The sequence below is a fragment of the Ambystoma mexicanum genome, chromosome 3q (genome assembly GCF_040938575.1).
Source record: "Ambystoma mexicanum isolate Mex_15411 chromosome 3q, UKY_AmexF1_1, whole genome shotgun sequence".
NCBI classification, from domain to species: domain Eukaryota; kingdom Metazoa; phylum Chordata; class Amphibia; order Caudata; family Ambystomatidae; genus Ambystoma; species Ambystoma mexicanum.
In genome coordinates, this window is record NC_090926.1 from 727,789,353 (window position 1) to 727,816,100 (window position 26,748).

Consider the following 26,748-nt stretch of genomic DNA (forward strand, 5'->3'; position numbering starts at 1 on the left):
GTAAATTTGACTGGGGAAAACAGGCCTCTGTATGTAGGGGGGCCTGTTTATTTTGTTTGTGGTAGTTTAGCATTTCCCTGGTTGCCCAAGGATTGGCAGGGAACCTGTTATTTAGGAATATTGTTACCCGGGGTATTTGTAGCAAGTACATTAGAGGTTTCTAAGGCTCGCCCACGGCGAGACGAGAACGGAGATACCCCAGGGCAAGTATTGGGAGACATAGCGAAATCGATTGTGCCCTTTTGGGGACAAATAACAAACTCAGAGAACATTAGGGGATTAGCAAGGGTACTGGAGATAACGATCAACCGGACCACGGACATACTCTACAATATGACCTTAGAGCAAAAAGCAATAAGATTGGTAGCACTTCAAAATCGGATGGCATTAGATGTCATTTTGGCAGAACGAGGTGGAGTATGCAAATTAGTGGGGTCCGCTTGCTGTGTTTTCGTGCCAGACTCCTCGCCAACAATTTTTAAAGCAATACAGAACTTGCATACTCTCAGTTCTGAAGTACATATCCCTGTAGGAGACTGGAATCTTAGCACTTGGTTCTGGGATTCTTTACGATCTTGGGGTTGGAAGGTGCTTTCCGTTATTTTGGTTATTTTAGGGATCCTGCTATTCCTTTGTTGCTGTTTTCAATGCCTCCCGAGTATATGTGGAATGAAAGGGGGATGTTGTGCCCAAGCAGTGAGCGCAATAGGGCATACAATATATGCTCCAGATACAGCATCTAAAGAATTCATGTTACAAGAGGTTTTGATGAACGACCTTATGGCTGTAGACATTACTGACAATGATTCGGAATCTATGGATGATAACACATGGAGTTAATTTCAAAAGTATTAGGAATGATGTTAGCACTTGGCATAGGCCAAAAGGAGGGTCTGTTGGAATCGAAACAATATTATACCTCCTATTGCATTTTTTGAATATGTGTTGGCCTAGGCCAAGTTGTCTAAAACATCGTGTAAATAGATTCCGCGGCAAGGTCTTCACCTTAACGAAAACTGTGTAAATCGCCATCTTGGATTTAGCCGCCATTTTAGGTTCTCTTGTAATGTGGAAGTCACCCTGAACACCAAAATGGAGGCCGAATGACATTTCGAGTGGGATTCTGGCCGTTGTGACCTCCGCACACATGAATAAGTAATATGCCTGCAGGCCACTTGGTGGGGTCGCGAACTGAGACCTTGTCCTATCCCTGACCTATGTGTAAATGAACAACTGTATCAGCGGAACTGATCAAAATGCATACATTATGGGATTGACCTGGCAAGGAACCCTAGGCCTGGTCCCAAGAATGGTTAACCCGCGAGGGGGTTGGCCAGAGCAGGATAAAGAGTATAAAAACATGAGTATCCCAATGTACGGTCTCTGACACTAACGCCGTGAACTCTCGTTGAAGTTCGTTCTGTTACTCTGAGAGCCGAATAGCTATCCATTTGTCAATTGACTTTTTGGTAATTGTTGTAGCTTTTGAATAAAGCACTTTGTATGTTCTTTGTAACCTGTGTTGGTGTGTTTCTTTTGGGCTTCCCGGCCTCATATCAATTTCTCTGTTTTCAGAATGGGAGCTTAACAAATGAGTCCATACTTCCCAATGGCCTCTTCCCAACGTTGACCAAGGGCTGGCCCATATCCAGGGGTCAAAGGTATTCACTGCCATTGACCTGACCAATGGGTACTGGACTGTACCTGTCAGTAGGGAGGACCAGTACAAGCTGGCCTTTACTTTCGGGGGACAGCAGTACTCTTGGACCCGGACTCCCTTCGGATACATCAACTCCGGCAATTAATTTAACAACTTTCTTCGTAAGGCCATGCCCGACTTGGGTGAAAGGGGTAACCTGGCCTATGTAGATGATGTTCTAGTCAAAAGCTGAACTGTGGTGGAAAACATAGCAGAGATCTGTTATGTTCAGACACTGTTGAGGGCTGCCAGAGCAAAACTCTCCTTTCAAAAGGCACATTGGTGCAGAACCCGTGTCAATATCTTGGGGCATGAGATAACTCCTCAGGGTCTCTGTCCCCAGGAAAATAAAGTAGAAGCCCTCCAGAAAATAAAAGACCCCACAACCCTATGGGAACTAAGGAGCCTCCTTGGACTACTAATTACAGCAGAAGGTTCATTTGATCACAAGACTCCTGATGCATCTTTTGAAGGGGAGGGGGGTCAAGTGGGAGTGGGGGCCAGAACAAGCCGAGGCAATAAGACAACTCAAAAGAAGCCTCTCACAAGCGCCTTGCCTCGCTTACCCTGTAAAAAAAAGTAGTTCTTCTTGGAGACAGAGTTCTCAAATACATGCTTGACTGCAGTATTATATCAAAAGCATGACAAAGTCAATAAAGTAATCTCCTATGCGAGTAAGACTTTATCCTCTGTGGAGGAAAAATTCAATGATTGTGAGAAGGCACTCCTGGCAACGGTGTGGGCATTGAAGAATTACCGCCCGTTTATCCAGGGGGAACACATCATAGTGGAGACTCCACACCAACCTTTGCAATATCTTCAAAGTGACAGAATCCGGGCCGGAAATGTGAGTAATTCCCGAATTACTTCCTGGATTCTGTCAATGCAATGCTTTCCTGTGGAGGTCAGATATAGCCAAAACAAGAAGAGTCCCCTCTCGCCAGCTCTGGCTGACTTGCATGATTGTGCCAGAGAAAACTGTCTCGAGGATGAAAGTCTTAAAATCAAGGACAACATGGATGCATACCTTAATTCCCCACACAAAGTCTATGAAGAAGACCAGTGTGAGGGAATGCCCACTGTCTATGTGGATGGGTGCTCATACCATGTTGACAACACCAGGGAAAAGGAACTTGTGGCTGGCGTAGGGAATGCATTGGTGAAAGACGCCCCAGAACCCTTTTGCTGGGTACAAAATCGGTCCCCGAAGTAGTCAAGTGGCAGAGCTGATGGCTGTGCATCAAGCTCCGATTACCGCTTGTCCTGATGGCCATCCGATCTACCCCTTCTTCTGCAACAAAAATGTCTCCATATGAGCTGATGATTGGACGAAGGATGGTGCTACCCCAGCATCTGCTCTACAGAACCCAAGAGCAGACCTTGATGAACGCCTCCACAACTCATGAGTATGTTGAGAATCTGAGAAAACACCCCTTCAACATGCTTTTACCTATGCTCAGCGAAATCTCGAAAGATCTGCAGACAGTATGAGACCCACTATGACCTTAAGACAACTAAAAAACAATACCAAGTAGGAGACCAGGTCTACTTGTACCATTTCCAAAGGAACCAAGCCAAACAGTGCAAATTCCTCCCAACCTGGCCGTGTCCTTTTGAAATTGTAGACAGAATCTCACCAGTCGCCTACAAATTCTGCATCCCCAAGGGGAGTTTGGCAGAAGGGGAAGACAAGTGGGTCCACATAAACCAACTGAAGAGTTGCTATCCCAGGCAAACTTTGTGGCAAATAGAGGAGCCAACCGGAAACCCAGAGGGGGACATTCCGGATACCTAGAAGAATCCACCTGTTAAAACCCTTAGTAAATACAAGCAGGGAATATTGTAAATTGTATTTCAATGTGTGCATCTGCCCCACTACATGAGTAGTAGTGGGGAAATTTCCATAACCATGCTCTGTTCTGTCTCATAGCACTGGAACCAAGAATTTCTAATTACCAAGGAGGACCACTCGGGGACCGGGAGGAAAGACCCAAGGAGCCCGTAGTATCGTTCCATACTCCCATCCAGAACCGGCAGGGAGAGCATGTCGATCCAGCATTGATGGGAGAAGGAGATGACTTTCTCCACCTGGACCAAAGAAGAGAGAACATCCCAGTTTCCCGACTTCCCATAAACAGGCGGTCAAACTCAAGTTGTGAGGGGGGGCTCTGTGGGATGTTTTAACCCACTTCTCCTCTGCGATGCTGCAGCACTGTGTTATGATGGTGCCAGGAAAATCAAAATGACTGCAAAACTCTTGTGCGTGCCAAAACCCCTGAAAATCGCACTTGGCAATGCACAATAAGATGGCTGCCCAATCTGCCACGCATGCTGTCAGTGGTGGAACAGAGATCTCACTCCTGTAATATGTCACTGGGCTCCACAACATGTGAAAATGGAATATAGAAGGAAAAAACAGTGTTGCTAAATGAAAACTCAAAATCTTGCTTTAAATCCCTTTTTTTTCTTTGGTGCTGAAACTGCAGAATGCTGCTACAAAACACCCTCAAACATCCAAAATTCTTGCTGGGTGCTACAATTCACTTAATCTAAGAAATCATTGTGAACTTGCAAGGTCCTGCAAAGCTAAAAGCATAAAGGGATTTACACAGCAAAAGTGGCCTGTCTGTGGATTTCAAAAATCTCTGTGCAGCAGTGGAATGCTGAGATGACAGCTGTCAAGAGCCTGCCTGATTAAACTTTAAACATGTATAAACTGAAATCAAATGTTTGCAATCTAAGAGGCCTGTTACTTAGAGTAACCATCTTGTGATTGTTTTGATCCCATGGTTTAAAATATTGAATCAGAATTCTAGCTGCTATTTTGAAATCACAAGTTTGTTTTAAGCTAAGGGAAAATGCAACAGAATTAACAATTAAATCAAGCCTGGCTAAAAGCTACCAAACTGGAATATCAGGTTTCTCCACAGAAGGATGGCCTTTCCACCCACCAGGAAATCACACCCAAGCAGTAATTATAGGTTTTGGAAAGAACTTGGTCTACAGAGACAAAAGGGAACAATGAACAGCTGCTGCTAAGGAAATGCGGGGTGTGAGGACAGTCGTAAATGGCCTCTGCAAGGAGCAAACATGGGGGATGGCTCCTGGGCTTCCAGGGAGAGACCAAGGGGTGGAGCTAAAACAACCATTTGTCCAGCTTAAAAAGGACAAAGAACACATTTTAAAAAGACAGATAACCTACTGTTCAAATTTGTGAAAAATATGAAAATAACAGATTTGTGAATCTAAATTTTGGCTGCACGTTTCAAGAGGCGGCAAAATCGTGTGACATGTTCTGGAGAGAAAGGGCAAGAAATGTGATTTTACACAAAATGAATTTCTGCTAGAAGTATGTAACTTTATACACTCATGCCCATGTTAAACGCGCACACTTGTAGAAATTTGCTTATAAATTGGACATTGTGTTCCTGATGAAAAGGACAAAATTCTGTGAAAAGCCGAGACAAGATCCCACAGCTCTGGGGTTTTGAGGGATATCTGCCATGGAAAATATGTAATCTGTATATGTGATTCTTATAGAGGTTGCACATGTGGAAATATGTATGGTGCCAAAAGTAGATTTTGTGTTCAAGTGTCTAGGGGTGGATTCTCTGCATCATAAAATCACACCATAAAGGTGACACACTGTTGCTCTCCTCCTATCAAGGCAGAGAGGAGACTCTGGCCCAATCAACTGTCAAAGGGGCGAGCTTAGGCTAAACCAGCCCACACACCCCTTCATCATAGCACAAATAGAGACAGCTCACCACTCAGACAGACAAATTCACTCACCATCCTAATACTGGCGGAACACCCTGCTGCTGAACTCTATATCTTCCTTGCTCCAGACTCCAGAAACTTGGCAAAGCAGAAACCCATTGCATAGCTGAACCATTTTCAACTAGACCTTAAATTCCAGAATCAGAATCCCACAAACCTAAGGGTAAGCATCAAAATACAGCCGGGCTGTACTGTACTGCTTGCCTGCTAAAAGAATTATCATCAGAACCAAGAAGGACAGATCCAATCCCGTTATGTGCTGTGCTGTGACCAGAGTACATTGCAGATCCAGTCCAGTCCTGTGCCGTGCTGTGACCAGAGCGCCTTGCTGATTGCAGATTCTATCCGATGTGTGCAGCTGTCTGTCCTAGAACCAGATTCCATGCCCTGACCAGAATCTTGATGGACCAGAATCCTGATGGTTCCGTTTAAAAACATATCTAGTGAGTATCTATAGAAAGAACTGTGTTACTAGCATGTGTACTGTCCATGGTTAATCCCTATCTTAAACCCATGCGATCTTGTATTCAGAACCTGTGCTGTTAGGAGTACTTTTGAATTATCTGAACTCTCTCCAAACTATTCTATCTTCCTCCTGTAATAGTATTGCAAAAACTGTCTTTGCGCTGATCTTTTCCCATCTGAAGAAGGTGAGTCCTTAGCAAGCAGTCATTCTGATCAAGTAGCTGTGTTCCTGTGGGGCATTCGTTTTGTTCATAGTCATCCTCTAGTGTAAGAAATCCTTTTGTGATTTTAAAAGTGCATTGCTGTTTTCCATTTTTGCGCCTATCTTGAAAAAACAACCTCCACTAAAACATCCATAACTTCCTCAGTTTTTATGCTAGAAACAAAATTTCAACTTCTGCTTGTGCATCCACAGCTTTAAATCGCATCTAAAACTGCATCCCAAATCCATACGGTTCTCCCGGTATCGCGATTATCGCGAGGTGAAAAGGTTGCCATGAATTTCGTTTTTGGGAAATTCTGACACCTGTAAAACAGCTGTTGATTGCTTGCAACTCAAATTTTAAGATTTCCAATTGTTTCTTGGTATTTAATCATTACTTGTGTTTGTGTGCAACTATCCAAAGCGGCTCCCATGAGAATTTCAAACAATTTCAGCAATTTTGATCATATTTGTTGTTTTTGCCCAGTCCATCCTATGATAACTTTAAGGGCCATTCTGACAGCTTGATAGTCAATTCCGTTTTTCTCTTTTGTTTGCTGGGGGAAAGTGGGATTGATATTCTTTGTGAATTTTGACATTCCTGAAAACGTGTTTTCTCCTCCTATCTCTTTACATTGCCTATTGGGAGTTCAGGGGGGTGCAGGGGGAACCATTAATCACAGTGCTATTTGATCTGAACACACACACAAAAGTATAATTTATGTGCTGAATTGTTTTGCTCACTATTACTCCTGGTGTATTAAAGAGATTATTCGGTGTTACATCGCCCCATTGGTGATTATTGTGTACCCATTAAACATAGTGTGATAAAATTGTAAACACATAAATAAATATTTTAACTTTGCAAACCAGTCTGATTCCTGATTCAGTGTGACCGGGGGAGGTTCCAGGAGAGGGTCGTGATATGAGTGGTATATCGTTCAGAATAGATAACTTTTAGACAAAAATAAATAAGGATTTTAGTTGTGCAATACATGCTAGGTGTTGACTTGGTTATAGGCCAGATTGAAATCACTTACAAGTCACAAAACATCCCAAAACCTCCAATAAGGTATTTACTGGGGTGACTATGTGTTTCTGTAATTTTTGCAAACGATTTCCTAATGCCCCCCTACTTGGATCTTCCAGAGAAACTCCCTGTGAGAGGTACAACCTTATATGTCAACTAAACACTTGTAGGCTTTTACAGTAGCTTCAAATAATCAACTACAGAAGATGGATCCCCATTACACAAACCAAATGCGTCAGCAGGTATTTGAAAAATTAAGATACTATAATACCATAATAATCAATTTAACCCCCAAATCTATGATGCCCTTAGTGAGTATCTCTAGCAGAGTTGCTAGAAGAAACTGTCATTTAACTCTATCGTATACGTTACTCCCCTTTACATCTTGCTAAGCTCTTTGATCCCCGGGCACAGAATAGTCCACCTCTTGTATGGCCACTGCAATATTCAGAGACCCATATTAGTATAGGAACAAATGAACACAGTTGTATATTTTTGGTCCCCTCATCTTCTAGTGGCTAAATGGAGGGGAGCCCCATGGAGCTTGTTAATAAAAACGTCAAGTACAGGAACATCCTCCCTTCTGCCCTTGTCTCCCAGAACCAGGTCCTGTCAGAACTAGCTGTTACAAAGCTGCAGTACAATAGGTCCCATCACCTGTCACTCCGTCTACATACTTCTAGATCTCATAATGTCACAAGGTGCAGCTCTGCTCGCTACTGGAAAGAGGTTTGAGCCGCAGCTATCCCGGCTGCCCAATGAAGCAGACCAATAATATCAATGACATTGCACTGCAGATAAAATGCAGACAATATGCCTCTGCATTCCCAGCTCCAGTCGCAAACAAAATTAAGAAGCAATAACAGACAAACATTAATACTGCTGCATGTCCCAATTTATGATTGTTGATTTTAATGTTTTTTTTTTAACCAACTTCTCATCACTGTTTTACATTCCAGTTTCCAAACTCAAAAACATTCTGACATTATAACAGTCCCCCGCCTCCAGTCCTTGGATGGTTTATCACTCAGCACTCGTTCTCTGGCTCGCTGCCCTCTTCATCTAGAATTCCCAATGCCTGCAGCCTCTTTGGGATGTATAGGTGGTGCATGTCTTTAGTCGCATATTGTATGTAAGGGGACCACATTTTATTGAAGGTTTTTACTGTTCCCCACAGTGGTGTGGTCAATTTCTCAACATCTATTGTATCCCAGATTGCCTGGTACCACTGAATGATGGACGGTGGTTCTTTCCGGTTCGATTGTCTTGCTATACATCGTTTCGTAGCTATCACCTGGTTTGCCCACAACGTTCTTGCCTTTCCCCCTACCCTCTGTTGTTGATTGAGCATGATGACAAGCAGTATCTCTACTCCCTCAAACTCCATTGTTACCTCCATTATTTCCAGTACTCTAGACTTTACCTCTTGCCAGAAAATGTTCAGTCGTTGGCAGTCCCACCATATATGCATCATCGTCCCTTTTTCCCTGCAATCCCTCCAACATATCTCTGACCTCATGGGGAACATCTTGTGCAGTCTCTCCGGCGTGTAATGCCTCTGGTGCAGAAGCTTATATTGTAACTTCTGCTGTTGTACTGACGTATAGGAGGTGTTCCAGCTACCCACCACTTTAACCCCAGTCTTTGTCTGTAAACGCTCTCACCCTTATCCTATCCCTTTTTTTCCTCACCGCCTCTCCCCCTTCCTTTTCCCCCTTCAGAAGGATTTTATATATTGCCGCTATCAGCCCTTTATTGTTAGTTAAGGACGTCACCAACTTCTCCCACTCCATGAGTTCCCTTGTGGCCCCTTCCATGATTGCGGTTGTCCCTACCCAGTGCCTCAGCTGTTGGTAGGCAAATCGGTCCTCTTCCATCAGCCCCAGCTCCCTTTTACAGTCCCAAATGCTCGGAATCGCGTCCCTACATATAGGTTGCCTATCACCCTGATTCCTATGTCCATCCACATTTTGAACCTGCTACCCTCTTTCCCCGATAGAAAGTCGGGATTTCCAAATACCGGTGTCAGTGGGGTCAGCCATGGTGACATCCTGAACTTGTTATTCACCTTTTCCCAAATCCTCACTGTATTATTCGTAATCAGGTTCTCCCATAGCCCATTTGGTCTGTCTCCCCTCTTCTCTCCTATCACATTTCACAAATGATCCCCCACCATCCCTTGTTCCATCCTTACTCAGTGCTTCAGGTTCCCTGACCTTCCCCATTCTACCATTGCTCTCAACTGCATTGCTTGATAGTATGTGTAGATATTCGAACACGCCACACCCCCCCGGCTCTTTCCCCTTGAATAGTGTCTTCCGCCCAGTCCTCGGTTTCTTCCACCTCATATGAAGTCCGTAATACACTCCTGAAGTTCTTTTAGCAGTTTTCCTGGTATTGCCAGAGGGAGCGCCTGGAACAGGTAGAGTATTGTAGGGAGTACATTCATCTTGACTACCGCCATCCTCCCAAACCATGATAAATATAAGCCCTTCCACCTGAGTAGGTCTGCTTTGATTTGCCGGAGTAGTGGCTTGTAATTAACTCCCGCAATTCTTTGGATGGATGCAGTTAGGTCAATGCCCAGGTATTCCCATGCGGAATTGGACCCTCGTCGGGTAAAGCCATTTGTATCTTAGTTTCCTCTTGATAGTTCCTCCATCAACGGCTTGAAGGCACGCCTCTTTGCTAATGTTATTTGGGACAAAACCTCATATATCAGTACTTCGTGTCCCCTCACTCTGATCTTGCCCTTCGATCTGGCAGCCCCTGTTAGCTGCGCCTTGTCCTTGTAATTGTGCATCTTGACCAAGATATCTCACGGTCTCGCCCCAGGGTCCATTCTACTGCTCCCACTATGTGCCCTCTCTCTATCTCCATTGTCCGTGCTGCTTCTTCTCCTACTAACTCTTTGAAGATTTCTTTTATGCATGCCTCCAGCTCGGAGTCCTCCGCTCCTTCCCCCAGGTTCTTTATCCAGATGTTGTCCCTTCTAGACCTATTTTCTAGGTCCTCGCACTTCTCCTCCAATGCACGCAACCTCTCCTCCGTGTCCTTCATTTGCTGCCCCTGCTAAGGCTCATTCGCCACCAGTTCTGCCACTTGCTCCTCAACTGCCGCCACCCTTTTTCCCAGGGAGTCAATGTCTCTTCGATTGCCTGCAATGGCCTGAGAGAGCACCTCCCTAATGCTTGCCCCGTCTGCTTTGACCATATATGTGAGATCTCCCTTGAGTTTGGCCAGTGCTGCTAATAGATTTTCTTTGGTGCTGGCCATTGTGTCTGTAGTTAGTTCCACCTGGGTGCCGAATGGGAGTCTTGTTGTATGTGGGTCTTGGTGAGCCCTTCGTGCTCCCATGCACTCATGTTTAGGTTCTTCTTTTTTGGTCCCATCAGCCTCTTTAACTCCCTTTCTTCCATTTGCTTTCTCTACTGACACACCGCTCGCCTTGACCCAGTTCTCTAGACGTATACTTCCCTTATTGGGATCAGGTCCTGTCCCTGTTTGCCCACCTTCTTTATCCACAGAGGTCCCGTTCCTCTGTTGCCGCTTTCCCACCACCCCTGGTCCCAGTTTGTTGCTTGCCAGTGTCCAGTGGTCTAGTTCACAGCCCTCAGAGTCCAATGGGCTTCTTGCGCCTGCCTCAGGGGCCCCTGGGGTCCCCTCCCTGCTTGACCACGGTGACCTTGCTTCAGTTTCTGCTCCGCCTGGGGTTCTTCCCCCCCGAGCTCATGTGCCACCCAGCCGTATGTCCCGCTCTCCTTTTGGCTGAATGGGTAAGGCTCCCAGCCCTCTGCCCCTCCTATCTTGGTGCGCTGTTCTTGCTGTGGGAGCTCCTTCCCCGCAGCACCCTCTCCTCGCACTCTGGGTAGACGCTGGTGCCCCCAAAACCCTTTCCTCCTCCTGTTAGCGCCTTCGGGTCCTTCTTACTTTCCCTCCCAGTCTTTGGCTTCAGCTCCTCCTTGTGCCTCTTATTAACCCTTCCACTGTCTGCTCTCGGCCTGTGAGATCTCCGTTACAGGGCGATCCCCTCCTCTTTAATTTCCGGTTGCCGGCAGTCTCCCTAGGCTCCCCACTGTCTCTCTCCCCCTCCTGGGGCCACTGCTCACCTCTTCAGCGGTCGGGTCCTTCCTTTCACGGCCACCACTCCTCCTACGCACCTCACCGCTCCTTCCTCTCTCCTAGCGTCCTCTGCTGCTCATACCTTCCTCCAGCGGTCCTCCCTCTGCATGCCCACCTCCACTCCAGTCTCTGCCCACTCTCCTAATGTCCTTCGGGCTGCTTTCCCCATAGCTGGGCCCGCCTCCTCCTTCCTTGTACTTCTGCCGGCTTACAGCACTCTCTCGCGTCCCAATGCTCTCTGCACTCCGCCTGTCCCCGACCTCTTCCTGCTATGCGTCGTTTCCTCCTCTCCTTCACATTGGCGTTGGGAAGGACCACTGCAGTCTTTCCTGTGCGGTGCCTGCTCCGTTCCTGCTCTCTTCTACTGCTCTGCTCCTGGGCCTGCCTCTTACTCCCGGCCCGTATTCTCCTACTTCCCCTTGCTGGGTCCTCAGCTGCTGTCTCTGCCAGAGTCCACGCCGTCCCTGGGCCGTTTATGGTGATGCCTCCCTCTCTTGTGGTGTGCGGTTCCACCACTTCAGGGTCCCGGCTACCCTCTCCTTTCTCACTGCTCCCAGGTCTGCGGACCCCCGACGGTGATGGTGTTTCACACTCTCTCGCCTCTGTCTGCCATTTTCTTTACAGGTCTCCTGCTTGCCCGCGCCGTCAGATCTCTTACGATACCTCTCTTATCACTGGTACCTGCTGACTTTCCGCTGCTTTTCATAGGAACATACCCCTCCTGATGTCCAGCCTTAGCTCTCAGAACACTTGGCGCGCTTGATGTTTGCAGGTATATCCATATGCCTGGAAGGAGCTACTGAAATGCACGTCCACTCAGCCCGCCATCTTGGCCACGCCCCGGACTTTAATGTTTTTCATGTTTTTATTGTCTGTATTCTATTTATTTTTTACAGTTGTAGCTATTTTTATGGTAGCATGCTGCAACAAACTATGTATGATTATGATTTAGTGCCCCCTCATCAAAATCTTGTCTTTTAGAACATGAACCAGAGCTACTACCTCACCGATGGCAGTGTAATCCCTGATCATAGCCTGTGTAGTGAATTCAAAAGGCACTGCAGGCTGGAAGACCCATTTCAGAAGACACCTTTGCCCCATTGCTTAGGAGTCAAAGAGATGGATGACCCTTCCTTGCCCTGGTGTTTGATTATATACCCAAAAGCTGTATGCTGTTCAAAGAGGTGTTGATATATGGGGTCAAATTCCATCGAGTAGAAACTTCTTTATTCGGCTGAGCTGGAAAAGGCCGTTTGTGGTTATGAATCTTCTCGAGATCTTCTGGACTTTGATATAAGGGCAGAAATGGGTACATCATTCTTTTTAGAAAGTCCTGTTCTATAAAGTTCTAGCAGAGCACTAAAAAGGGCACACAGTCGGGTTATAGTCTCACTTAAAGTTGAATAAGGACGCTTGAGCCAGGTTAAAAAGGAACATTGATGGTTTCTTCTTGGGACAGTCAGGCTCCGGCACCAGTATGAGGTATAATAAATCAACCGGTCATCCTTTCGAGACACTTTCCCATCCCAAAACGACATAAAATGGAACATCTCACATGCCAGCCAGCCAGGGTCCATGCATGTATTCAATGACATCCCTCATGCCGGCTCCCAAATCAAACACTGCTTCTTCCTTTACATACCTTACAATGAGGGAACAGTTGTAACAAAGGAGCAAGTGCTGTTGTGAATGGTGGAAAATAGAGGAGGAGGCAAGAGGTGAGACCCCAAGTGGGACTCTTTGGAACACTACACAGGGGAGAAGGCAGGGGTTGAAATGAGGTTGCAGGTGGCTGATATAACAGAGGAACATACAGTACGGCTTACTCATGCCCTTCTCTGAAATCACTGCTGGTTTAATAGTAGTGTGGGGCTAAGTGGCAGTTTAGAAAACCACTACTCATCCATGTATTCCTGCAGAGTGGTAGTCATTACATTACATCTCTACAAATCAATCCATCTAACGCCTGTATATCTTCCTTCTCCTTAATTTATTGCAGATTGTCTTACAGGACAGGCGTATGCACAATGGCTCCATAGTGAGGGGTGGGTGTCCAGGATGGTCCCAGGGAGCAGAGATGGTCCTGGAAATGTGGTTTGATCTACAGTTCCATCACACTCCTGGTCAATGGTTAAGTCAATGGCTCCCTATGCCTGAATTCCTCTTCTTTCTCATAGCTAACATACTAACTGTGCAGGTGTGGGCTGCATGGCTGCTGTGTAAATGTGAGTATGTCCAGGGTGGTCCCAGCATACTGAAGTGGTCCTTAAGGGTCGGAAGGTACGGGTTGCAAGCAGCTTCCTCAACAGCATTTCTTTTACCTTTCAAATAATGCAACATCCACCCAGGCCATTCACCCAGGGCTCTATGCATCCATTCAGGGATATCACGCGTACAGGCTCACAAATCCTAACAGGACACAGCTAGTAGTAATTACCATCTGCCACTGCCTATACAATGTTGCTACCATTGACACTCATAACAAAAACAACATTCCATGCTTTTGGTTCTAAGCCATTGCAAAAACTTGGCATGCAATGCTGCCAGGATGATTGCTACTGTGTGCACCTCCTCTGTGGCAAACCTTGAAAGGGACATCAATTCACCAAAACCCAGGGGAAGCAGAAGGGACATCATACATCTAATAACTTTGATTGGTGACTATGGAAGGAACTGTGAACTCCCGGAGAGACTGCTTATCTATCCCTTTCACCATATTCACAAAGACACTATGCCTTGCAGAACCTTCAAAAGAACCACCATCCATGGCCAGACACTGAAAAGAAATACACATCAACGGCTACTAGAAAGACTAAAAGCAACCAAATCTACCAACATCAGAGACAGACCAGCAACGTTTGATGCAAAAGTGCCAAAAATGCACAACTCCATTATTTCTGCATTGGACTGTATTACACCTAAGAAACCGTTCAAAAACGTTGAAAACCAAGCTAAATGGTTCACACCACAATAAACTACTAAAAGGAACATCAAAAGCTGGAGGAAATCTGTAGAAAAAGCAATCCCGGCACTAGCAATTTTCTGGGCCTTCAACAGTTACACCTTTACAGGGCTGAAGTATTCAAATCAAAGACAGCATTGATTCCGCACATCACATGGAAATGAAAATGTATAATATCATCAAGAAACCCAGACAGCTTACCATGCAACCCTGACCCTTGCACAAAAGCCCCACGACCAGATTGCTACACACATCAAACAAAAGCCACTGGACATCCAGAATCACCTCAACAATAAAGGATGCTCACCTTCAGCCACCACCAACAAAACTCCACCACACCTCCCACTACCTTCTTTCTGTCACCATTATGCTTTCTTTCTGCAAAAACTCACACGCTACCTTTGACTCATGCCATCCATCAGGATCTCCTGTGTATCCAGGTCTCCCCATCCTTTAAGTCTCCATGCTTAATGCCCATCATCCTATCCCTCCTCAATGACTCCATCAGCACCTGAAGAGTCCCAGCTAAGTTGCAATCTGTATACATCAGACCTCTGCTTAAAATAACTCAGATCTAACCCATACGAATATATTCTCTAACACCAAATGCCCCTGGTCTGACCATCATGTCATATCCCACACCTTCCTAATGCACCGGCTTCATTATCCAGAAATTCACGCAACATCACAATAGAACAACTTTTTCCTCTGATGCACCCAATCACTGAATACCAAAACAACACTACCAATGACCCTACCGTTATGGAAGAGCTAGACAAACACTCCTAGCTGCCATATACAAAGTAGCACCACTGAGTATGTGCAAAGCTACACCCTAGCCCACCTAAACTCTTGGTACACACCTAACCTCAAAACAATGCGCAGCACCAAGAGAACTGCCGAGACCAATTGGAAGAAATACCCGACTGAACAGAACAAAGAAATCTTTTCTGTGGCTTCCAAAATCTACAAACAGGCTATCCTCCAAACTAATAGTGCCACATAGAATGAGAGAATTGCGAAGGCTAACTCAGGTTCCAAGGCAATCTTCTCCATTCTATGAGAACTTGAATCGCCAGTGTCACGGCAGGACTCGTGTCTTGAAGACACAGCCTGGTGACAAGACATTTAAAAAGCCCTCCTTGATAAAATTGCCCTCCTGCAATTCAAAATCGAACTAAAAAAGAAAGATGTACATAGCACTGTCCCAATCCCAGCAGATGCCTAGCTTCACACTCCAAAAAACTAACACACAATTTGAATTTGTCACAGTCGCTACAACAGAAGTCCTGAAAATGATCACTAGCCTCAAGCCCTATAGATGGCAAGGCGACATCTGCCCAGTCTCTTTCATCAAAGACTGTGCGACTGAACCCTCCCCTTTCATCACAAGCCTAATCAATTCCTCATTCGAAAGTAGCATTGTCCCAAATAAAGTTCAAAGGTGCAGAGGTCCTCCCACTGTTAAAGAAACCCACCGTAGACCCCAACATACAGACAAACTACCGACTTATAACCATTGTGCCCTTCCTCCTTTAAATATTGGACAGAGGAGCTTATCTCTAGATCCAAAACTATTTGGAAACCAACAACCTCCTTGGCCAATGCTAATCCAGCTTCTGTCCCGGACACAGGACTGAATCATCCCTCCTTGACATAAAAATACAAATGGACGAGTTCAAAGATAACAGTAATATAGCTCTCCTTCTCCTGCAACACTTATCAGCAGCTTTTGATCAAGTCAACCATAACATACGATGAAAACACCTCTCCTCAGCGAACCATTTCTCATCCAAAGCCATACACTGGATACAGTCCTTATTAAACAATTGAACTATGAGGGTTTTCTCACACACTTCAGCAGCAGTGCAGGCCCCTGTCACTTGTGGAGTACCAAAAGGCTCTTGCGTCTTCCTGATACTTTACAATATTTTCAATAAACCTCTATTTGATTGTCTTGATGATTTGGGTGTCACCTACATCCACTATGCAGATGAAACCCAAATCCTCATAACAATCTCTGGCTCTTATGACACAGACTCTCAATCACTAACCGAAATATACCAAACCATCCAGGCATAGATGGCCCGACATGGATTGTGCCTAAACGATGAAAAAACAGAATTACTCTTTAAAGGCTCACAAATCCATCTTAACAAACTATGCGACTCCTTCAAGTCCTTCACTATCGACGGCATCACCATCAATGTCTCCAAGGAAGTAAAAACTCTGGGTATTCATCCTGACTCTGCTCTCGCTTTAACTAGACAAATCAACGCCATGGCATCGGCAGCAGCTTACACCTCTAAGCTTATCAATGCCTGTAGACCCTTCCTGTCATACAACAGCTGTATTACGCTGGCTAGAGTCCTTATCTTATCCAGATTAGACTACTGCTATGCTCTCTACGCTGGCACCAACAGCTGCAGTATCAAAAAACTGCAGGTCATTCAAAATAACGCCTTAAGAACAGCCCTGAACATCCTCAAAAATACACTCATCACTATGACGAGATGGACTGTCCACTGGTTGCCGGTTTCAAGATCGAATACTATTCAAAATACTTTCCTTGACGCACAAATGTCTGTCCACCTCAGCCCCAAGTACTTGCCATGAACCAATACAACAGACCCATGCACTCAACTAACTCTCATTTACTCATCATCCCTAGTTTCAAGCTACAGAAAGCTGGGGCAGTACCTTCCGAGTGGTAGTCGTCAAACACTGGAATGCCCTGCCATCCTCATTAGGACCGAAATCCTCCTTTTGGTCTTTCTGCAACAATTTGAAAACTTTGCTCTTCCACACAAGATCTGTTAAAGTAAGTCTCTATCACAGCAACTCAAACTGTATGCATGGCTCTGAACAGAAAACCGTAACCTAATATGCATGATGTATTGTACTCTTCTATGTATATATGTACTTTTGCTCTACTGCCAAATTCTAATATGGTGCACTCTGGGACTTAATTGAAACAGACCACCTCCTAGATGAGGCAAAGCGAATATTTAGACTTTCCAGAAGCCCAGAAATGTCTCTGTGCTCGATTTGAGATACACTTAAAAACAATATGGATGAAAACTATGAGAGTGCACTCATCCTGTTAGACCTCTTAGCTGCTTTTGACACCATCAATCAGTCACAAGATCCTCCGAAAAAGAATGGAAGATATTGGTATTAAAGAAACAGTTCTACAAGCGATCTCCTCTTTCCTGACAGGTAGAACATATACCACTATCTTGGGCCTTGACAATTCCAGGCCTTGCCGAATTACCTGCAGAGAAACCTAAGAATCCACACTGTCACCCTAATTATGCCTGACTGCTACTTTGCAAATATCAGGCACACAGCGCTCGGATGAAGGCTATCTTACATCTCGTAGTTGCTGTTTTGTGAGTACAATAGATACATCATTGTTGTCCTGAGAATTGACTTACACTGACTGGGACTTATGTATATATTGATCAGGTAAATTATGAATGTAATTATAAATACATCTGAGTTGTGATTCATAATTTTTACATCTAGATAACGTTACCAGACCAGACATTTATGCTAAACAAAACGTTCATAGGTAATAGACAACTTTTATGAAACAAAACATATATTATAAATATGTACGTACTTTTATATGTGGAAACAAATGGATGCCTACACAATCTACAATGATTATTAGGCTTGCAATCTTATTACTGACATGACTAAATGTGGCCCTTCTTAAAGAGAGTGAACGTTCTTATTCAGGTTAGGCCTATCCAGAACCTTACCCATTTATTTCTCTTAGCCAGTTTTGCTGAATGTAAGGTTAAACATAGCACGTGAGTACTTCTTAGCCTATCACGGAGGCTTCAACCCCCTCTCCCCTCCAAACCCCCGTAGTTGTTATTGCTTGGCCAAGTTTGAATTTACAAAATTCGTATTACATGTAGGCCCTAACTGTGTCAGCGTAAAGTTGTAAATGCTTAATGTATATAGGCGAGACACATAGCACCTTGTAAATCACTGGCAGGTGCTAGAACTTTTAATTATGAGGGAATAGACTACTTAAAAGTAGTCCATTCCCTTGCTTATAGACTAGGAAGCTGGGGTACTTGCCACACCACCTCCAATGAAGACAGTTTAGTGCCATAAAGCCTTTCCTTCAATATCTTCAGAACTGTGTTTATACAATAGAGCGAGAAAAACGGGCTTACAAAGAAGAATCTGAAGGTTTAACTCTGGCTATATGATCAAGGATAGGCATCCCCTACCGCGTAGACCCAGGGGAGTAACAGAACAAGCAACCAAGGGGAATGGGGTCACGTGGAACAAACCACTAGAAAAATCAAGCGAAGTAAGTAACAATTAATGTAAGAGCCCAATGAGGGGATAGGCCACGTCAAGGATAATATAAAATCAGATTATCTTTATTATTCACATATTAAATCTCATAACACATAGTGCTGAATCCATAATAAAACAGCATTGAAACAGACAATAAATATTGAATATAAACAAGTAAAGTGCATGACAACCGAGTAATCACCCTGCAATGCGGAATAGGAGCAAAGTGCAAACAAACCCCTCCCCGTCAACTGTATGAGGGGTGGAAACAGGAAAGAGACAAAAAGAGAAAGAGAGTAGTGAAAAGAAGGGAAATCCCCTAAGGGGTCTGTAAGGATATTTGGCGTGTTACAGCACAGAGTACAGCACTACTGCACAGGATCAATGTGTAGCATGTTTTTTTTTATGCAGCACCACTGCATGGGTTTGGTGCATTGCTATGATGCAATTGTTTCAAGCTAATGTGTTGCCAGTGTAACATGGACATATAAGTAAGGGCAGGTTATTCAGTCAAAACGATTTTTACACATAAAATGCAAATACATTTTTCACAGTTAAAAGCACACATCTGTACTTTCAAAATGCACACCATTTCTCAGCTGAAATGCCTGTGTTGCAAGAGACACATTTGGTAATTAACAAACTAATCTCACTAACAAGACTAATAATTATAACTCATTAATAAAAGAATGTGTCTTTACTGCAAAAAGAGGCAGACTCTGAAAATCAGTTTTAAACACACATTCACGTTTTTTTTTTTTCTTTGCCTTCCTGTGCTCTGTCCACAGTAACTGCAGGAAGCAAAGACTTTGAATAAGCAGGAAATCAGCTTGTTACAGTTGCAACTGTACAAGAAGAACCATTGTTAAAAGTAGGAGGATAGAACATGATTGATTCTGATTGGAGCACGTCACATCAAGCATCATGTTGGAGGCTGTGACTAGTGCTTTGAGCAGAATCTGGGGGAAGAAAGGGAGAGACATCTTGACACAGCTCGAAGAAGGACAGGGTTGACAGCTGGGGATGCCTGATTCCTCAAGCAGATTCAACTTGGTTGCAGAGACTGGCTTTTCCAGTCAACAAGTCCCAGTTCGAGTGACAGCAGATGCTTGTCCTTGCTGGGTGAACCCCTCCAGAAGGCGAACAGCCAAAGAAGTTACATGCTGAATAAGCCTGGTAATTATCTCGCTGAGGTGTGGGGGCTGAGTGTGTACGAGAATATTCAGTCAGTGTAGGAAAGGAGATTTCTGTGCTTTACTCACGTGTTTAATGTTGCAAATTGAGTTCTTGTCTCCGCCACTCTCTTTTCAGTGTATCACAGATAATGCCGTTACTGTGCTATTTCATTTATTTCTGTAAAGAGTGAGATCGTGTTTAAATGCAACTTTTATAATACACAAAAATATCTGAAAGCAGACGGGTGGTGTGTTTTATATTTACCAATACAGTGCTGATGATGTGGGGAGATGTTTAGACAGTGCAATTGTCATTTTCAAGGTAGCTAAACATAAGATTTGGCTGCAGCCGTGTGCACAATGTAATTCAGTATGAGCAATTATAACTAACTGTGTGTGTTGTAGTCTGCCGGAGGTCTATGAGTCGGCATAAAGGGAGGCCCGGGACATAGTTTACTACCGTATATAAGATAGTGAAAAATACCACATGATAGCTCGCTGCCGTAGATAAGACGGAGAGAAATTGCCCATGGTGGCACACTAAAAATGAAAATGTGGTGTTCCTGAAATGCAAGCCTGAGGTCTCTCTAGTGATTACACGAAAAATCTAAACAAAAATAAGGGGTTCTGGATATTGGGGCCACAAATAAAACAAAGGAATTATGCTCACCAAAATACCACCAATCACGCATACCAACCACGCATACCAACCACGCATGTCTGTGTGCTGAAATAATGCATGTCCACTGTATTATTGTTGTACATGGCCCAATCTGAATACAAGGAGTGATTGTTGCTAAATTATTTTTCGGCGGTAAGAAAATACTGTCAGGCCCCAAATCTCCACAAAAATACCCAACAGGTCCTATTATTATCCCCAGTCTCAAATTACATGCACAGTTCAAGAATCAATTCTAAGTATAGCTGTAATTGTTCAATCAATTTAAAGTAAACATTGAAAAATAAGAAAGTGCTAAGTGCAAAATCACAATAGCTCTCCAGCCTCTTGCTCTGGAGTGGCATTATATATAGAAAAATAGAGTTTAAGAATTAGCAGACAGGCTTGCACTGCAGAAAGGATAGAAAAATGCAACCTACAGCACTTGTCATCTTTTCGACCTAAGCAGTCTAACAGCATAATCTAGGACTGAGAAAGAAATGTCAGGATCCACACAGAGAAAGTTGTCTCTGAGGAGTTAATCTGCACCGCAGTCCAGGGTGACATGGGAACATGCGACACAGGGATTCTGGACTGAAACACTGCACATGTGAGAAGGAGATGCCACTTGAGAGGTGCGCTGATTGATTGACCAGAATTCCTCAGCATGTGCTACACCGGATAGGGATTTTTAACAATACATGCCATAATGGTATGAAGGAACAGTTACAGTGGTCCTGATTTTTGCAAAAGATCGTTTATACATATTTTTTAAAACATTGTCTCTGGATCACCTGAATTCATTCCCTTACCCAACCCGCCATCTATTTTTTGCGAAAAAAAAGTGCAAACTAATCAAAAAGCGTGTTCGGCCCCATTATTTTATCATTCGTTTTTTCCAGGGAATATCAATTAGATTTGATGTGTAGTATGTTTTCGCTATCTATTGAGTCAAGTTGTGTTATTGGCTCAAGGTCAGTCTTTTTTTCCTTCCTACATCTGACTAAAGTCGTTTTAAACCAAACCCTCTAGTGCGCATGCTAGAGTGAGCCTCTGAGACGAGATGGTTCCCTGTGTTTCATACATTAAATAAGTTGGGACTTTCTTATAAATACGCCAGAATAGTCTTTCAGTTATATGCAGTGGTGAAGATTTTGTAATCATTAACGAATTTTTTTTTTAAATACAACATTTCAAAAAGGGAAATTGAGTCGTAACATTCATGTAAATGCGAGATCTGCTGTAATTGTGAATAAAGGAACAATGCAGATGAATTGGGTGGTTCACAACATTGTTATTATCCTCTAAACGGCGTGCCGGAGTCTGGGCATTAGATAAGGTTGTTGTCGTTTAAGAATTTCATGGGGCAGCTCATCATCCCAGTGATGATGGCCCTGTTTGGGGTCCGATGCACACCAGTGCTCGTCTCCGTTTTTGTGACCATCCTTGGCCACATGGCCTGACTAGAGAGGTTAAACCTTCCAACACCACATAACGCCTGCGGGAAACCACTTCCTCATCCCTAAAGCTAGTGCTCCAAGGGGACATCTAACAACAAGAAATACAAAACTCCCAGGGACAGAGGGAGTCACCAATGCAGAGTGAGAGCAGTGGTCAGGCTGGCTAAGACTCATGTGTGTTGCGCACATGTTCCGCTCCTGCCAACTTCATGTAAATTAATTAAATGAACTTCCACAAATGTGGGTGTGCATGTTTTACTTTCCTCTAAATGTACTTAGTCCGTAATAAAGTTTTTTAAATGTGGCTATGAATGTTTTATTTTACACTAAAATTACCTTTGCACGTCGTCAAATTGACAAATGGGACTTAGTTTTTCTGTGCTGCTGTATTTTTGTGATCGACCCACATACACGTGTGTGTGGCGATATTTAGCAACAGCTGGCAGAAGGGTTCATCTGCTAAATGAATGGAGTAAAAGCTTTGCTGTCAGGAGAACCCGGAAAAATTCATCTTTGCTTCTTTAGTCAGGAAATTCATAATATTGCACCAACAGAAAAACATGGGTTACATGTCTTTACATCGAAACATTATATAAAGAATGAACATATATCGAAACCTTTATAATGAAAAATATAACAATTTCTTTTTTTGGGGGGTTCCCCCAAACTCCTGTTTCCCAACCCTAAAAATCCACCCCAACCGTTTCGCTACAAGATTTAACCCTTTACCCCATCCCAAAGTGGATTCTTCGCAACATTTTTCGTTATAAAATATTCTATATATGTTCATTCTTTATAAGATTTTCGAAATAAAGGCTGCCTACAAAGGGTCTTGGACGGCAGAGCAATAAGTCATTGGCCAGCTTCTGAAACATATTTTAATGGCAACAGCAGTATTAATATTCACTATATCCTTTTGGGACTAGAAAAGCTGAAGAAAATGAAGGATTTTACTGTTACAGTAAGAGATGATAACAATCATCGCCCCCTTAAACTTACACTTGCTAATCTTACCTATTTGAAAGCCTCAAAGGGAGAACATATGAACTCAGTTCCAATTAGTTTAGAAGGGTATTTGATTTGTCCATCAAATTCAATACCTTTAGTAAGGAATGCAGGATCTTTGAAATGTATCCCAGCCATTATTAGGCAAAGGCATTAAGGTATAGGTAGAGATTGTATACAAGACCTCTTCCTACGTCAATAAAACTAAAAAAATATGGCTGCCAGAAAAGCCACACATAAAATTAAATGATTTGATGCTGACTGCCAAAACAGGAGTTATTAAGTTCTGTCAATACCAATTGTGCCCTAGATTTCTGTATGTATGAATGAGATTGGCATTGCACAACTGTTTTTATTCTGTATAAATTGTGTCAAAAATCCCACCAATCATACCTCTACTGACATTTGCATTGCAACACATAACTATGAAGTGATTACTAAATAGAAAAACAAATATAGTAAAGAGAGGTGGGTTGAACTCCCTAATGCTATTTATTAGAAGGCTACCTTTATGTTCTGGAAATTGGTGGTGGAAATTGGGGTCCAGATGATGATTCTAGGACGCAGCATCCTAATATCTCCAAACAAATATAGTATACACATTTAGGAGCTATATAAGGTAACAAGGCTATTTTAAACAGTGAATCATTGAATAACTGTAGGTCCCTCTTTCGAGAATTTAAATTATCCATTCATATTTTCATTAGTTGAAGTAAGGACGGCATTGCATGCTCAGAGGAGCAATTAAGCTCCTGGTCCAGGTTGACCATTTCAAATCCAAACCCCTGATATGCGGCCCATTCCACTTTTGTTTGTTTAATGATATTACTGCAGTGGTCTTTACCCCAGATTCTTGGAGGGAGGCCAAAATTATACTCATTTATTAAAAAAAGGTTGTCGGAATGAGCCTGCCAATTTCCGCCCAGTCTTATTATTGGATGCTGCAGGGATGATCTTTGTAAGGGCACTTTTACAACATCTAAAAACATGAATAGAGAACTGTAACCACATTAGTCATCTCCAGTCTGCATTTCAGATTGGGGTCAGTACAATCAATCATGCCTCCAGGTTAAATATTCTGATTCAGACATATGTCATCTTAATTAACCTATATATGGCATTTGTAGTCTTATAGAACGCCTTTGATGAAGTCCCCCACCAAGAAAAATGGAATATATTGATAAGTCCTGACATTCCTTATCTTATTTTCAGCACAGAACAATTTTTATACTCACATCATGAGTCTGTTGTAAGATGGGGCATGGAAGGGGCAACAACTGTCCCTTTCAAGGTGGAGAAAGGCATTCCACAGAGTTGTCTCTTGACACCGACCCTGTTTAGCCTCTATATCAATGGTGCTTTAGAGACTCTTCAGACTGTTTTGACTGCTGCCCCGTTACTAGGCAGTGATAGATATCCTGCCATTGTGTTTGAAGATGTGTTTGCTGCCTTCTGTAAAAATGAGGGTCTGATGATTATATACATCTAAAACCAAATCAATGGTATTCAAGCGAGTCAGGAAGAAATGTATTTAAGTCTATAAATTGGTGATAGCAACATAGATCAAGTAAGTATATTCAACTACTTGGGGATCAGACTCCCAGAAACAGGCAAATGAGCCAAGCAGTTGGAAACGTCTAATATACCACTAAGTAGGTATAGTGAATCCACAATACAGAGACCGCTCCCTCATTAAATTAACATTGGGGAGCACTACACGATGTGTTTATTGAAGAGGGTGGGAAATGTTTGCTCTTATCTAATCATGTAAAAAATCTATTTTGTAACCAAGGTTATGATATTTATTAATATAATCCAGAAAATAATAAACAGCAGGTTGAAAATGACACTATGAAATAGAGACTTTCAAGAGACTATTACCAAGAGCTTGCGTTCACCAACTTTTACTTCAGATTGTGATTGTAAATCATCCTTGGGTAATGAACCAAATCTTGATTATGTAAGACCAAAACCAGCACCTGCGCTTCAAGTTTAGATGTGGCATTCTACCATTGGCTACACTCACTTATCAATGGGGTTTGACCCCTTCAGATTCTTGGCCATTTTGGCTGGGTACACAAGAGATGGTTGCGCACTTCTTGATTTAATGAAGTCAGCATTTGGAATATAACTTTAGCTGTGCTGGCATATAAAAGAATGGAAAAGCACTATTTGTATATGCTGTCTCAAACGATATCTATTAGCTTGGGTTTCCAGGAGAAAATTACTTGATCATGATCTCTAAAAGACCTTATCCGTGTTTAATTTGCTTGATGCAATTATTTAACTTACTTAATTAGTTCTATGGGGCTGCAACTGTGAACCTTCAAAATAGGGCTTAACCCATGTAGAATAATAGAGGAATACAAGTGTTTGTAATGCATTGTATGGATACAATGAAGATTAATGGGTACATATTATTTGTAAATTTGAAACTTTGGAGCAACATTGGGTTATATACATATCCCATACTTGCCATGAAATAGTTAAGAACTAGCACTTTATGGGGTCTTCAATATATATTTAGTTGTCTATTGGATTGACCATCTGGATTTGAAGACATGAAGTGAGTCTTAGGTTTTACTGGCCATATTCTTTGTTATGAAATATTCAACCTGCTGCCATTTTGTCAATATTATGTTTATCCTTTACAAGTTTAATAATACATAATTGTTTTTTAACTGTTTTTAAAACATATATTGTTGAATTATCATGTTGTGTGCATCTTTTATGATGTAGGAAAATTGCTAGTATGTGTACCTTTATGGCAAGCTTCTGTGTGAAAACTCAATGTTCTCACTCCTCCTCCCCCTGGATCCTCTCCTCAGGTGGCCAGGAAAAGATCATCGCTTTTAGACCCTCACCCTGGAGTTGGAGAAGCGAGGGAGGTTTACCTAGGTGGAGGGTCTTTGGTGATTTCGAGAAGGGTACCCACAGGCAAGACATGATATCCCCTGTTTCCTTATGAAAATCATCCTAACCCTCCCCAGCCTTTATGGGCTAATGTGAACTAGCTACCCTTATTTTCCTCATTCCACCTACTATAGTAGTGGGACAAGGAAGAGGCTACTAGGAGTAGTGAATATCAGTAGGTATTTGCATCACTCTAGTACTGAGACAAAGAAGATGACTCTGCAAGAGTACCATTGGGGAAGTCAGGCATGTCCAACAAATAGGCTGCATAAAGGTCAGGCAATTAAATCTACTGACACACACCTGTGGACCTTTAACACTCCTGGCTAGTATAAGAGGTGGGGCTGCACAACATAGGACAGAGCAGGGAACGGAAACGGGCTGGAGAGTAGCATGTCAGAGGAAACAGAAATGGGAGCTGTGTGATTCCGGAGAAGGAGAGAGACACCAAGGCTGAGTGTGGGCCGTGAGAGGGTCTAACTCTTCGGCTGTGCTCTGGTTGCCGACAAACTACAGCAGGAGCTTTGCTCTGCTTGAAGCTCACAGCCGCTGCGGCAAGCGGGAGAGCAAGGGAAACTCTCGGTGGCAGTCGCGAGAGAAGCAAAGCTTGTGGATCGAGGAGGACCGAAAAGAACCAGCAAATTAGTAGAGAGAGGTCACGCACAACCAGTGAGTGCAATGCAGGGAAAACTCCATCCAGGGGACCCCGCTAATGTTCACATGTATCTGAGAATGCTGAATGTACTGAAACAAGTAATCTATGAATGCAGAGTGATCTGAGAGTAATTGGATCTAGTCCTGAGTATCATATAGCACACTTTTGAATACTGAATGAATTGAAAGTGACGATCACCTCCTGGAAATACAATTTAAAGCCAATAAGCAATGATCACTTAAGAATGAGCTGTTAAGTAAACATTGAATGTTGAACTGTATGAAATCTTTGTGGGCAAA